The 13542-nt window shown below is 40.9% G+C and overlaps 1 non-coding gene across 1 annotated transcript; it reads right to left on the minus strand.

The window, feature by feature from the left end:
• Nucleotides 1-1558: 1558 nt before the first annotated feature.
• Nucleotides 1559-1666, minus strand: LOC112738761 (small nucleolar RNA R71). The gene has a single exon (XR_003169705.1). It is a non-coding gene; the product is annotated as a small nucleolar RNA R71 (small nucleolar RNA).
• Nucleotides 1667-13542: the final 11876 nt, after the last annotated feature.

Below are 13542 nucleotides of genomic sequence, written 5' to 3' on the forward strand. Positions count from 1 at the left end.
TAAGAAAAGATTGGAATTATTGAAGATCAATTCAATTAGCAAGGATAACAATTATCAATTATGCTATTGAGTTGGATAATTCCTGAGTTACTGATTTCTTAACCAAGACCAAAAGGAAAAATATCTAAATTAAATTAAAAGCATTCATATAAATAAAGCAAAGCAAAATTAAGTCTGAAAATACCTCGAATTGCATTCACAAAAGAACTTAAATCTGACATACAAATTAAATTGGAGAAATAAATAAAAAGAACATTGAACCTGGGATTGAGAGTCACTCCTAAAACCAAGAGAAGTCCTAAATCCTAATCCTAAGAGAGAGGAGAGAACCTCTCTCTCTAAAAAATTACATCTACTCCTAAAAATTGTGAATTATGAGAGCCTCATAATGAATGGATGCATTCCCCCACTTTATAGCCTCTAATCTGTGTTTTTTGGGCCGCAAGCTGGGTCAGAAACAGCCCAGAATTCGCTGGTTGCGAATTCAAACACGCTGATTTTCGTCACTGCGATGCGGCCGCATGGAGCACGCGGTCGCGTCGCTTAGCGTCAGAGTAACTATGGCATATTATATATCAAATCGAAGCCCCGGACGTTAGCTTTCCAACGCAACTAGAACCGCATCGTTTGGACCTCTGTAGCTAAAGTTATAGCTGTTTGAGTGCGTAGAGGTCAGGCTGGACAGCTTAGCAATTTCTCCAACTTCTTGTATTCCTTCCATTTTTGCATGCTTCCTTTCCATCCTCTGAGCCATTCCTGCCCTGTAATCTCTAAAATCACTTAACACACATATCAAGGCATCTAATGGTAATAAGAGAGGATTAAACATAGGGAACTTAAGGCCTAAGAAACATGTTTTCAATCAAAGCACATAATTAGGAAGGCAAATGTAAAACCATGCAAATAGTATGAATAAGTGGGTAGAGAGTTGATAAAATCCACTCAATTGAGCACAAGATAAACCATAAAATAGTGGTTTACCAGGATTCCTATTCTTTTGTGTTCTCTTCTTTTTCACATGAGCAGGAGCAAGGATAAGAACATTCTTGTTGAAGCTGATCCGGAACCTGAAAGGACTCTGAAGAGGAAGCTAAGAGAAGCTAAAACACAACACTCTGAAGAAGACTTTACTGAAACATTCGAAAAAGAAGTAGAGATGGCGGAAACCAATAACAATGGTGGAGGTGCAAGGAAGATGCTTGGTGACTTTACTGCACCAAATTCCAACTTCCGTGGAAGAAGCATCTCAATCCCTGCCATTGGAGCAAACAATTTTGAGCTAAAGCCTCAATTAGTTTCTCTGATGCAACAGAATTGCAAGTTTCATGGACTTCCATCAGAAGATCCTTTTCAGTTCTTAACTGAATTCTTGCAAATCTGTGTTACTGTTAAGACCAATGGGGTTGATCCCGAGGTCTACAGGCTTATGCTTTTCCCGTTTGCTGTAAGAGACAGAGCTAGAATATGGTTGGACTCTCAAACTAAAGATAGCCTGAACTCTTGGGATAAGCTGGTCACGGCTTTCTTAGCCAAGTTCTTTCCTCCTCAAAAGCTTAGCAAGCTTAGAGTGGATGTTCAAACCTTCAAACAGAAAGAAGGTGAATCCCTCTATGAAGCTTGGGAGAGATACAAGAAACTGACCAAAAAGTATCCTTCTGACATGCTTTCAGAATGGACCATCCTGGATATATTTTATGATAGTCTATCTGAATTATCAAAGATGTCATTGGACCATTCTGCAGGTGGATCCATTCACCTAAAGAAAATGCCTGCAGAAGCTCAGGAACTCATTGACATGGTTGCAAATAACCAGTTCATGTACACTTCTGAAAGGAATCCTGTGAGTAATGGGACGCCTTAGAGGAAAGGAGTTCTTGAAATTGATACTCTGAATGCCATATTGGCTCAGAATAAAATATTGACTCAACAAGTCAATATGATTTCTCAGAGTCTGAATGGATTACAAGTTGCGTCCAACAGTACTAAAGAAGCATCTTCTGAAAAAGAAGCTTATGATCCTGAGAACCCTGCAATAGCAGAGGTGAATTACATAGGTGAATCCTATGGAAACACCTATAATCCCTCATAGAGAAATCATCCAAATTTCTCATGGAAGGATCAACAAAAGCCTCAACAAGGCTTTAATAATGGTGGAAGAAATAGGTTTAGCAATAGCAAGCCTTTTCCATCATCCACTCAGCAACAGACAGAGAATTCTGAGCAGAATCCATCTAGCTTAGCAAATATAGTCTCTGATCTATCTAAGGCCACTCTAAGTTTCATGAATGAAACAAGGTCCTCCATTAGAAATTTGGAGGCACAAGTGGGCTAGCTGAGTAAAAGGGTCACTGAAACTCCTCCTAGTACTCTCCCAAGCAATACAGAAGAGACCATTACCTTACTTGGTGTGGCCGAATCCAGAGAGGAGGAGAAGGACGTGAATCCTAGTGAGGAAGACCTCCTGGGACGTTCACTGACCAATAAGGAGTTTTCCTTTGAGGAACCAAAGGAATCTGAGGCTCATCTAGAGACCATAGAGATTCCATTGAACCTCCTTTTACCATTCATGAGCTCTGATGACTATTCTTTCTCTGAAGAGGATGAAGACATCAGTGAAGAGCAGGTTGCTAAATATCTAGGAGCCATCATGAAGTTGAATGCTAGTTTGTTTGGCAATAATACTTGGGAGGATGAACCCCCCTTGTTCACCAATGAACTCAGTGCATTGATAAGGCAGACATTGCCCCAGAAGAAACCGGATCCCGGAAAGATCTTCATACCTTGTACCATAGGCACCATGACCTTTGAGAAGGCTCTGTGTGACCTTGGGTCAGGGATAAACCTCATGCCACTCTCTGTAATGGAGAATCTGGGAATCTATGAGGTACAAACTGCAAGAATCTCACTAGAGATGACAAACAAATCAATGAAACAGGCTTATGGATTAGTAGAGGACTTGTTAGTAAAGGTTGAAGGCCTTTACATCCCTACTGATTTCATAATCCTAGACACTGGGAAGGATGAGGATGAATCCATCATCCTTGGAAGACCCTTCCTAGCCACAGCAAAAGCTGTGATTGATGTGGACAGAGGAGAGTTAGTCCTTCAACTGAATGAGGACAACCTTGTGTTTGAAACTCAAGGATCTCCTTCTGTAACTATGGAGAGGAAGCATGAAAAGCTTCTCTCACTGCAAAGTCAACCAAAGCCCCCACAGTCAAACTCTAAGTTTGGTGTTGGGAAGCCACAACCAAACTCTAAGTTTGGTGTTGAACCCCCACATTCAAACTCTAAGTTTGGTGTTGGGAGGTCCCAACAATGCTCTGAACATCTGTGAGGCTCCATGAGAGCTCACTGTCAAGCTATTGACTTTAAAGAAGCGCTTGTTGGGAGGCAATTGATGATCGGCAACTTTTGGTGGTCTAGAATTTCACAAATGGAAACTCGTTGCAAGGTATAGTTTCTAAATCAACAATAGTCCTCTCATGCAAAAATTTATGGTGTTGTCACAATTAACAATCCCCAATGAAAAATTACCGAAGTATTTGGACTCCGGGTCGTCTCCCTAGGAATCAATGGAGTGCATGTGTATTGGCTATAGGGGGAAAGGGGTTTTGATTGGTTGGTGATCGGACAAGGAATTTAAACGTGCAAGAAGAGTAAATCAAGCAAACAATTTAAAGAAACAATTAAAGAAAAGAGACATTCATGGCATTGAATTGGGGTCATAGGCTCTCTATCCTAGTCATGTAATGATTAATTCGCCTTGTTTAGTTAACTCACACATCGGGAGAATGTCAAACGAGACCAATTAATCATGTTACCATTACAAACAAGAATTTATCTCATTACGTCATCTCCAACAATTAGGGAGAAAGTCTAACGAGACTAGCTAATCCCAATCCAAAAGTCCTAACCAACTTACTAATCAAATTAGCAAAAGATTAGCGTTAATGGAAACGGTGCTAGCTAACAACTCTAGATTACCAACATAGGTTGGGTTTCCATGACTCAAGATTGCCTAATTACTCTCTCCAAGCCAAGAATGCTCAAAATCTACTCTAAAGCCCAACCAAGCATTTTGTCAAACACTTGATGGGTGGTAAAGAAAAGCTTAGTAAAAGTGCAATAAAAGTAATTCTACCAACTATCAATTGCAAGAAATATAAAAAACTCAGCATTCAATCATCAATAAAAAGAAACATTAACATCAAATTGCATTAAAAGAAATTCAAAGTCAACATGAGTGCATGAATGTAAAAGAGAGCATGAAAGTAAAATTAACATTACAAACTGAGAGCATGAAAGTGTAGAGGCAAGAGATCATAGAAGAATTAAGATAAAAGCAAGGAATTAAACATGGAATTGAAATAACCTAACCTAATCCTAACCTAATCTAGAGAGAAGAGGGAGCTTCTCTCTCTAGAAACTAACCTACATGATGCTATACCTACAACTAATTGCTCCTCCCTTGCTTGGACTTCAATTCTGCATGAAATACACTCAGAAACAAGTTGGATTTGGGCTTGGGCAGCTCAGAAATCGCCCCCAGCATTTTGCCATTAAGTGGGCCAAGTACGAGTATTGGCGCGTGCGCACCATATGCGCGTGCGCATCGATTGGCAAATCCCCATCCACGCGGAAGCGGCATGTACGCATGCGCGTCCTTGTGAGAGACCACTTTTGCGCGTGCGCGCTTTGTACGCGTGCGCGTCCCTTGGTTCCTTCCAAATCTTTGTTTCCTCATGCATTCTCCTCTTTGCATGCTTTTCTCCTCATTTCTTCCATCCGATAGTTGCCTAATGAACCTGAAATTACTTAACAAACACATCAAGGCATCGAATGGAATTAAGGTGGGTTAGAATCACCAATTTAAGGCCTAAAAAGCATGTTTTTACAATTAAGCATAATTTAAGGGAGAATTACAAAACCATGCTGTTTTATTGAATAAATATGGGAAAAGGTGGATAAATCCCCCAAAATAAGCACAAGATAAACCATGAATTTGGGGTTTATCAAATCTCCCCACACTTAAACCAAGCATGTCCTCATGCTAAGAATAAAGAAGGACAAGAAAAGGGTGTGAACATTTATTCAATGCAAACTTAACTAAATGCAACCTATCTATATGCAATCTATCTACATGAATGCATCCATTTAGTCAAAATAAATCAATTTCCAAGAATACATATGCAAGCATAAGGGCTAAGGCAATAGCAATCACTCAACCCACAATTGAATTGAATTATTGAAAGATTTTACAAACTTGCAAGAAAAGATGATCATGGGTGGAAACATGTAATTGAGCGATCGAACCCTCACCGGATGTGTATCCGCTCTAGTCACTCAAGTGTATAGGGTTGATTCACTCAATTCTCCCCTAATCATGCTTTCCAAGATTTGTTTTTCATCTAACAATCAACAATTATTTCATGCATGCATACAAATATCATGAGGTCTTTCTCATAGGTTGTAATGGGGCTAGGGTCAAGGTAGGATGCATATGGTCAAGTGGGCTTGAGATTTGAATCTTTGATTAAATTAAACTTCTCACCTAACCTATGACAACCTATATAATTCTAAACAAACCTAACTACCCATTCTTCACTTTTTCACACACTCATGCATTCTCTTTTTGATCACCACCCATATGCATTGACTTTTATTGAACCTTGTTTTGGGGCATTTTGTCCCCTTTTTATTGTAATTCTTTTTCTTTCTTTTTTTTTTATCCAAATTTTTTTTTTCTTTTCAAACTAAAATATATATACAAGAACATCAATGCACATGGTTTACACATGATTAATACATGAGTATGTACCCAATTCCCATGATTTTTCAACAAAAACGTAAACACACTTTTATCCCTACCCAATGTTCCCAACTTTCCCAAAATCAAATAATGAACACTCTCACTAGCCTAAGCTAATCAAAGATCCAAATAAGGGATATTTATTGTTTTTCAATTAGGCTTGTAATGTGCTACAATTAAGAACAAATGGGTTAAGCATAGGCTCAAAATTGGCTAACAATGGAAGATAAAAGGTAGGCTATATGGGTAAGTGAGCTATTTGAACAATGGCCTCAATCATATAAATGCATGTATACACAAAGTAATGGACATAAAGAATCAAACAAATCAAAAATTACAATCATAGGAAGAGAATAATGCACACAAGAATGAAAATAAGTGGTCATATATGTGTAACCACATAATTAGGTTCAAATCTCACATGCTTGTGTTCTTAGCTCAAAACATGATCCACAAAGTATAACTCAAGCAAGTTCTAAAAAAAATTTTCAACCAATTGGGGCGGTGCCCTAAAAATGAGTTTCTTGGAAATTTCATCATATTGATTAAGCTTATTACAATGCAAAATTGTGATTTAGAAAAAAAAATTCTCCTGGTTTACCCCTTTCTCAATTAAAACAAATTTCTTATATAAAAATGGTCAACTAGATTTTCAACAATCTATAAATTTTCTAACCATAATCGATAACTAAGATGCAAAATATATATATATATATATATATATATATATATATATATATATATACTAAGAGTGTGCAACAACCAAAATAAGAGTATCTAGAAAAGCATAAATATGTACAGTAATCCAAAATGATCTGGAACATAAAGTGCGGAATAAAATAAGATAGAGTAGCAGCGAATAGAAATAAAAGTCTGAAGGTTCACCACATAAGTGCAAACACCGGTCACGAACGGTGACCTCCCCACACTTTAGAATTAAGCATCGTCCTCGATGCTACTACTGAAGCTCGGGATGGGGGTCAACAATCGCACCAGGCTGTGGCTCCTACTCAGGCTCGGGCTGTGGAACTAGAGGTGGCACTGGCTGCGGCTCAGGTACTAGCTATGGCTCCTGCTGTATCGGCCCCTCATTGGTGGTCTGCGTCTCTGGTGGTGCCTCCTGCTGTATCGGCTCCTCACCATGCTCCTCCTCCTGATCCTGCTCGTCGGAGGCGGAAGACTCTGGGAGTGGAGGAAGCTCGATACTCTGTGATGCAAACACCTGATCTATGCGGTCAAGACGTCGCATGACACGACGCTCGAAGCGCTCCATGAAGCGAAGAAGGTGCTGCACTAACAGATAGATCGGCTCAGGTGCCGGTGGCGGTGCAGGTGCTGCTGTGGAAGGAGAGGGTCCGGCTGCTGTGGAGGGTGAAGGTCTAGCTGCCTCGACTACCACTCTAGCTTGAGAACGGCGGCTAGTCGGGGGTTTCTCGTGCACCCATATACCCCAGGGAATAGTAACTTCCATGTCATCGTCATCTGGTGGTGGTGGTGTCACGTCATTGTCCTCCCATGGGACATCAGCTAGCTCAGCTAAGCTAGTAACCAGTGTCGGAAACGGTAACAAGCCGCGAATATGAGCTCTCCACATGCTATGCCTAATCAATCGGGGAAAATATACCTCCTTCCCCTCCATGACACACCCAATCAAGACTAGCATATCCATCGGAATCTCTGAAAAGTGAGTGGTAGGGAAGACATAGTGGGCAAATATTTGTTGCCAAGTCCTAGCCTCCCTAGTCAGATATGCAAATAGCATGCCATTGGGCCTTGTGTTGCTCGAATCCATCACCCAGGAAGCATCTGGTGTAGCGATCACGCGCCTAAGCGCCTCATAGTCAAAAGTCATGGAGAGGAGAGCTATCTCTGCCTGCTGGTAGGCACAAGTCTCAAGAGTACCAACTCTGCAGAGCAGTGCATCCTGTAAGGCATCCTCAGTGATCATAATCTCTCTACCCCTCAAGTATACTGAATCCAAGTTTTGTCGGAAGAAGTTACAGTAAAATTCCTTGACCCACGAGATGTTAATCCGTCCTAAGTCCTTATCGACGAAATCCAAGCCCAGCTCAGAAATACGGGTGTTTATGGCACGCCTCACATCATTGGGAAGATTCAGCTTCTTCTCAATGTTCAGCTTTAACGAGAAAGGCGTAGTTCGTAGTAGAGGTTCGGAAACTTGGTTGGATCAGTGGATGGAAGTAACTGATTTTCTTTCTCCTCATCAGTCAGCAGATTTTTAGCATAGTTAGCATATGGTGATGGTGTAGAGGTCTTGGAGCGCTTCCTCTTTTTGGAAGCATTGGCTATAACCTTTCCTTTATCTGACATCCTGAAAACATAGGTAATATAACATAAGCCTATAGCCAAGTAGATACAAAGCACTCAAAGCAAAGCATATTCATGAAGTGAATAAAGGAAGAAGGTTTCTTGGAATGCAAGCAATAGAATACAGAATTCAAATCGAACTTCAAACCAAGAATGCAAACCATGTCTTGCACATTATTCGTTAATTGAGTTCAGAAAGCACCATATCCAAAAGAATGACATAAAGAGTTAGGTTGAAAACCAAAAGAAGTTAGTTGGTTAAACGAGTTAGAGTTAGAAATCAGTTTGAAAATTAGTGATATGGCAATCACTATCTCAATTTGAAAAGAGTGAACAAAACAATGCTGTAAGCACGTTCACAATCATGAATTGCAACAAGTCATTGATGATGAAATATGATATTGCTAGAAAGCAACTAATATGAACCAACCCATCAATCAATGTGAAGGATCACTAGTAATGTATAATTTCCAGAGAACTACAAGCAATGGTCAATCGAAAAGCTTATTCAACCATGCAATGCATAGAAGCAAATCAACATGAATAACAAGCAGGAATATGGAAACATGACCAAAGAACTTGTTCTTGAGGGGTTTTCAAAAACCATATAGGCAACAGAACACTGATTGAACAGAATTCATCAACTAGGGTTGTTACATTCATCAAACAAGATCAATATAAAAACTGTGGTTAATGAAAATCCGGCAGCATTTCAGCAGCAAATTGGCTAATCCCCAAAATTAAACAGTCGCAACAAATTCCATATGGATTCATTAAGGAATCAGAAACATAGAAATCAGGTTTTTAATTCATATGAATGGGCGAACAAGCCAGTAATGCAGCACAAACAGCAATGAAACAGAGCAATTCTACAGCAACAGAAAATCAAACAATGCCTAAATCCACTACTCAGCCCAGATTCGCTAACCACCTAAATCAAACTAAACTAACTAACTAATCTAATTCTAACTACATTAACATAAACAACAATAAGCAGCAAAGGGAAACAGAACAGGGGAAGTATGGAACCTGGGTGCTGGAAACTGAACGGAGCAAAGGGAAAGAAGGTGAAGCGGAGTGGTGAGAAGGAACTGGACAAGACAGCGCGGTTGAACTTGCGCCGGCAGCAACGGCGGTCGCGGTGAGTGGCGCTGGGCGGCACTGAGACGCTGAGAAACAGATGGGCAGAGACAGAGAGGAAGGGTGAGTGGAAGAGAGGGGGTGATGAAGAGAGAAGGGCGAGGCAATGATGGCGGCGGTGGCGACGATGACGGAGCGCTCGCCGGAGGTGAGGCGGTTGCTGGGAGAAGTTTGAAGGTTGAGTGGTGGGAGAAGGGAAATGGAACGTTAGAGGGCGAGAAGTGTAGTGCGCGAATGCGCTAGGGCTCGCGTCTCTGGGGTAAGTGAAAATTCGAATCCAGCGCGCGCGCACTGTGCGCGTTCGCGTGGGTGGAAGGAATGGAAGAACGGCGCGGAAGCGCCATACGCGCTTACGCGTAGATGAAGGAATCGGAATGAACGCGGACGCGCAATGTACGCGTAGGCGCGGATGTGCTGGACTGAAGGCACAAAAGAGGCCCAGAGTTGGCACAACTCTCGGGTCCTTTGGCTTAGAGGATGCTAAGACGCATCGACGCGCGAGCGCACTGTGCGCGATCGCGTGGATGGCTTGAGCTTATTGGATGGGCGCGGAGGCGTGAAGTACGCCAACGCGTGGACAGCGAAACAGAGAGGGGTGCGGATGCGTACAGCGTGCGTTCGCGTGAGTTGAGGCACAGAGTTGGCCCAAAAGTGGCGCAACTCTCTGGTTTTTGGCCCAGGAAACTAAAATACGCAACCGATGCACGCGCGCGCTTTGCGCTTGCGCGTGGCTTGCTCTTTTTTTTTTTTTAATGAGCATCCTAAGACCTCATAACTTTCCATCCTTCTCTAAAACTCTAGCTAAGGTGTAAAATTAAGCACATTTTGAAACATAGGGGCATTTTCAAACACTTGAGAAAACTTGCAATTCAAGCAAAAACTCAATCCAAAAATTCATCCCTTATTAAAGCATAGAGTGCATAAACACCTTAGTAAACAAAGAAAAATATGCCAAGAAGTAAAGAAACTATACACAATGGAACCCAATTCATTCATTCATTATATCTACAAGAGAATGGAAAGAGTTTACCATGGTGGGGTGTCTCCCACCAAGCACTTTTAGTTTAAGTCCTTAAGTTGGACATTGGGAGGCTTCTTGTCAAGGTGGCTTATGCTTGTATCCATCCTTGAACCTCCAAAAGTGCTTGTCCTTCAATCGGTTGTCAAGAGTTCCAACCTTCTTCATTAAGCTTTGGTGAGGTTCTCTCCAAGACGTGAGCTCCCGAGAAAGATTATCATAGGATACTCCAGGATCCCATATCTTGTCCTCGCACCCATCTTCTAGTTGATTATTTTGACTTTGTCCGGGCGGTGAGAAAATAGAATTTTCATGGAAGCACCACACTACTCTCCTAGACCCATTTAGTTCAGCATTACACCAATCCACGCTTTCTAGTTTTGAGCTTCCCACCATAATAAGCCTAGATTTAGAACGCCAACCACTAAACATCCTCCTTTTCATCTTGATTCCACAAAGCGCCCTAAGTTGGCCATCTGTTTCAAGCAACCCATACTCAAGTGGGATTATAAAGCTGAGAGTCAGAAGTTTTACCCACTCAAGCGGAGGATTGGATGACGAACTAGGTAGAGGAGTTCCCAAAGGTCGTGATAGAGCATGTTCTACTCCCGTCCATCCTCTTCTAGAGGCTTCCACCACTTGGCGAGGTTCTTCAAGTTCTTCCTCATGCCAAGCTTCCTCAAGTTCACATTCTTCTTCACCAATTTCTTCTATTTCTTCCCCATCACTCTCATCGTAGATAGGAGGTCTAGTGAAGTCTACCTCATCATCAAGTCTAAGCAATTTGGGGAAGGACTCTTCAAACTCAAAAGGATCATATGTTGATTCGGAATCATCATAGGTAGGAAAGTCTGTTGCTTGGAATACTTCTTCCAGTTCTTCATTCGCACTAGGCCTTGGAGGTTGTACGTCCTCCTCAACCTTGCTTTCCAGTGTACTGGAGGAAGGTTCAACAGGGTCGTCAAGGAAATTGATCAAGGTGGGCAAAAAATCACTAGTGATGGAATCCACTTCTCGATCAATTTCTTTTAACTCATTGTCTACTCCCGCAACATTGCTCTTCTCTTTGACATTCCCTCTACACTCCTTGGAAGAGGGTTCCTCAACTTGAGATTCCTCTATGTAATCAACATATCCTAAACATCCATCCACTACTTCCTTTTGTTCGCTAGTCTCTATCTTCTCCTTTTGTTGCGCTTCTTGTTTCAATTTTCCTTCCTCACCATGGAGTTCCAAATTTATATCCTCTCTAAGCTCCTCGGTTGTTTCTCCACATCCAACAATGGAAGTGCTTATGGCGCATGAGCTTAGGTGAGATGTTAGGTGACCCACGGCTTCTACGATGCCGGCCACCCTTACTCTTAACTCCTTGAACTTGGTTTCATCCTCCTCTTGTCGCCTTAAAATACGAGATTCAAGGTCTCTCAGTTCTAACATGAAGGTTTCGTCAGGAGGCGGTGTTGGAAGAAAAAGTTCATCGGTTAAGGGAAGGTTGTTGAAATCGGAAGGTGGTTCATATTGGTGGAGTTCTTGAGGTGGTGTATGCGGAATTTGTGGTTCTTGAGAGTATTGGTATTGGGATGGTGGTTGTTCTACATGTGATTCTAATGGTGGTTGATATGGTGTGTATGAGTCATGGTCATGTGGAGGCGAATGATGGTATGAGGCTTGTGAGTATGACGTGTGGCTATGTTGAGGATATGGCTCATAGGCATATGGTGGTGGTTCTTGGAAATCACAAAGAAATTCACCATAGCTAGTGGATTGATATGCATCATAGAATGGCTCCTCTTCATAGTGCATTGGTGGGGGTTGTTGCCATGGAGGTTGATCAAGTGTCTGAGGCTCCTCCCACTTTTGTTCTCTAATTCTTTGGTCACATCCTCATTGAAGCTTTCATCTCCTACAACATAGTTTGAACTACACTCATAGCCAAAGTGAGAATTCATAGTAATGTGGAAAATAAAAAAAAAACAAAGAACGATAAGAAATGAGGAATGCTAAATCCTAAAATTAGCAAAAATCAACAAATAAACCAAAGATAAAGCTATTCACAATATTTACAATAGCCAATAACATAGCACCATTGTTCCCCGGTAACGGCGCCATTTTGATGATCGGCAACTTTTGATGGTCTAGAATTTCACAAATGGAAACTCGTTGCAAGGTATAGTTTCTAAACCAACAATAGTCCTCTCATGCAAAAATTTATGGTGTTGTCACGATTAACAATCCCCAATGAAAAATTACCGAAGTATTTGGACTTCGGGTCGTCTCCCTAGGAATCCTGGAGTGCATGTGTATTGGCTATGGGGGGGAAAGGGGTTTTGATTGGTTGGTGATCGGACAAGGAATTTAAACGTGCAAGAAGAGTAAATCAAGCAAACAATTTAAAGAAACAATTAAAGAAAAGAGACATTCATGGCATTGAATTGGGGTTATAGGCTCTCTATCCTAGTCATGTAATGATTAATTCGCCTTGTTTAGTTAACTCACACATCGGGAGAATGTCAAACGAGACCAATTAATCATGTTACCATTACAAACAAGAATTTATCTCATTACGTCATCTCCAACAATTAGGGAAAAAGTCTAACGAGACTAGCTAATCCCAATCCAAAAGTCCTAACTAACTTACTAATTAAATTAGCAAAAGATTAGCGTTAATGGAAATGGTGCTAGCTAACAACTCTAGATTACCAACATAGGTTGGGTTTCCATGATTCAAGATTGCCTAATTACTCTCTCCAAGCCAAAAATGCTCAAAATCTACTCTAAACCCAACCAAGCATTTTGTCAAACACTTGGTGGGTGGTAAAGAAAAGCTTAGTAAAAGTGCAATAAAAGTAATTCTACCAACTATCAATTGCAAGAAATATAAAAAACTCACCATTCAATCATCAATGAAAAGAAACATTAACATCAAATTGCATTAAAAGAAATTCAAAGTCAACATGAGTGCATGAATGTAAAAGAGAGCATGAAAGTAAAATTAACATTACAAACTGAGAGCATGAAAGTGTAGAGGCAAGAGATCATAGAAGAATTAAGATAAAAGCAAGGAATTAAACATGGAATTGAAATAACCTAACCTAATCCTAACCTAATCTAGAGAGAAGAGGGAGCTTCTCTCTCTAGAAACTAACCTACATGATGATATACCTACAACTAATTGTTCCTCCCTTGCTTGGACTTCAATTCTGCATGAAATACACTCAGAAACAAGTTGGATTTGGGCTTGGGC

Source organism: Arachis hypogaea, chromosome 13 (assembly GCF_003086295.3).
Source record: "Arachis hypogaea cultivar Tifrunner chromosome 13, arahy.Tifrunner.gnm2.J5K5, whole genome shotgun sequence".
NCBI lineage: Eukaryota > Viridiplantae > Streptophyta > Magnoliopsida > Fabales > Fabaceae > Arachis > Arachis hypogaea.